Source organism: Aethalodelphis obliquidens, unplaced genomic scaffold, assembly GCF_003676395.1.
Source record: "Aethalodelphis obliquidens isolate GAN/ISIS:26980383/991018 unplaced genomic scaffold, ASM367639v1 scaffold29, whole genome shotgun sequence".
NCBI classification, from domain to species: domain Eukaryota; kingdom Metazoa; phylum Chordata; class Mammalia; order Artiodactyla; family Delphinidae; genus Aethalodelphis; species Aethalodelphis obliquidens.
Window position 1 is genome coordinate 1,179,065 of NW_020837973.1, and position 2,582 is coordinate 1,181,646.

General features: G+C 47.7%; 1 pseudogene; it reads right to left on the reverse strand.

The window, feature by feature from the left end:
- Positions 1–268: 268 nt before the first annotated feature.
- On the reverse strand, positions 269–2,113 carry LOC113630180 (eukaryotic translation initiation factor 4B pseudogene; annotated as a pseudogene).
- Positions 2,114–2,582: the final 469 nt, after the last annotated feature.

Consider the following 2,582-nt stretch of genomic DNA (forward strand, 5'->3'; position numbering starts at 1 on the left):
AATCCCAGGACTGTAGAGAAATTGTGACGAGAACATCGTGAATGTCCCAGCAACTCTGGAGTGTGTGGTTGGGTGTCGAGTGCACTTTACCACTAGACAGTTTACGTGGGGTTGGAGATCTCTAAGAAACAAAGTGAAGACACTTCTTTGAGAATGGGAAGAGAATGTGCTTTTTACAAAGTTTTCTTTTCCAGAGATGGTGAGTTTTATTTTTTCTTGTCTGTATAGAGGTTTGATTTGCTCTCGAATGTTCCAGCAGGGAGAGAGACTAGGAGAAAGCACAGAGTGCAGAGGTCTGTTTGGTGTCATCTTCTCCCTCATTTTCACCATCAGTGGTGAGAGCAGCGTACTTCCTTTCAGAACTGAACTTAGAGGCTGGATTTTCTTCAGTTTTCTTTGGCTCAGGTGCAGATCTGGCATCTTGATCCTTTTTGCCATCTTTCCTCTCTGACCCCTTCCAGTGGTCTCTGTTCCCTCCATTTCCTGGACCACGGCTGGAGTTACCACTCTGGTCTTTTGGGACACTCACCCCACCTACTCTATTTTCATCTTTCCTTGCTGGTCTTCCCTCAGATGGTTGAGCTGGAACTGCTTTCCCTCCACCACTTGTAGGGGACTGCTGCTCTGTGTCTGAGCTCTGAGATCGAACAGGAGGTTTAGAACTTTGCTTCACCCAAGCATTCTCCTTTGGTGGAGGGGCTGGCATTACCTTTAGAGGCTGTTCAGGTTTGGGAGGCTTAGAGACTGACAGTTTTCCTCCTTATTGGGTGTTTCATTTTCTAGAGACTTCTCACTCTTTCTCCTTCGTGCATTTCTGCCAGATGTGGCTGAGGTCCCAGTCCGTGATGACTCACTTCCTGTCCTCGACCATTCCCGTTCCTGAGTTTCTTCATTTTGCCAGCTTGGGTATCTCTCCAGAGGCCGTTGTTCTAGCTTTGGCTCATCCAGCTGATGTTGCAGTTTCTCCTGTTCCTTCTATAGTGGCTCTTCTACTTGTTCTCTAGCAGTTGTGCCAACAGGCTTTCCTCCTCCAAAGAGAGAGGCTGCTCGACTGGACTGGGACATGCTAGCAGAGGAATCATCTTCCTTAGGAGTACTCTGAGGCTTTAGGTTCAGTTTGGGTCTTTGCGGGGACATCTATCATCATGCCTACAGTCATCCCAAGAGTATGCATCTCTGGAGCTCCATGACTGGTCATCTTGTCTGTCATATCTGTCTTTATAGCAGTCTTCACCTCCTCTGTAGACGTCATCCTATGGTACTCACTACCAAACGCTCTTCTGCCACTGCCCATCCTGGCATAGCAGCCTCTATTGTAATCTCTGCTGCCTCCGTGATCATAGCAATCTTGGCTCCATATCGATCCATGTCCTGGGGTGGGCCATCACGGTGACTGTCCCGATACCCATCACGCTATCGGTCTGAATGATAACGATCTCTATATTTGTCTCTAAGCCTTCATCACCTGTTCTAGGTGGGTAGCCATCAAAGCTGCAGCACGACGGGCCTCCAATCTGTATCTGTTTTTTCAGAATCCTGATTTCGATCTCGGCTGAAAGAACCATCATCCCTGTCTTTACCCTGTGTGTGATCAGCAACGTCTACTTGACCTTGAACTTTCTAGTTACCTAGAAACTCTTCACTGAGGCTCAGGGCACTGAGCAAGGAATCCAGGTCCTCAAATTCAGCATAACTCAAACTTTTCAACCTCTCAGGATTGCTGGGTTCACCCAGTAGACACACTGCACTGATGTTTAATCCTCTAAAGAATTCCTTAATGGAGTCTTCTGCCGCATCATAGGGCAGGTTCCCTAGAAAAGCAGTGTAAGGTGGCAATTCGGGAAGATGGCTCCAGTCAATGGCTCAGGCTCCCAGGCAGCCTGTGGAGCAGTGGGCAGGATGGAACGGTCATCTGGAGGTGCCCTATACACGTCATCATCATTACTCTGCCAGTGGTTGAAACATGTCCTTCTAGGTCGTCTGTTTCATCAGCTCAGCTGTCTGGTTTGGGGACATAGGTGCTTTTGCCACCATTCCCTCCATCCTCAGCCAGAAAGTCTGTCAGGGAGACAGTCTTCCCCTTCTTATTCTTCTTTTTTGCTGGGGCCGCCATTTGGGAGAGGGTGAGAGAATGCAAAGGCACAGATATTTTTATTGGAAATTCAGGTTTTAATTTATGCCAGTGACGAGCTTAGTGGTTTGTAACTGGTCCACCCATCACCTGGTTCGAATAACACCCATCTCCATTGATCGGCATTCTCAGCATTCGTGTCTACCTACTAGAATATTTCCCAGTTTCATTCCATGTGGTCTCTGAGCAGGAAACTCCTTGGCTGCAGTTTCCTTATAGCATCAATACCTTCCTCAGTTTTCCTTACAACAAAAGAGCTAGAACAGCTCCCTGAGAACTCTCCCAGAAATGCCTCTCTGAGGGTTGATTCTCTTCTGAAGCCCTTTCGGGCTGGCTTTTTCTCTTTGACACCATGGATCACGTCAGCCCCAGGATGGTTTTGTTGCAGGTGAGATCACATGACATATTTTAAAGCCTAGATGCAGGACTCAGACGTTCCCTTTTAGCTCTC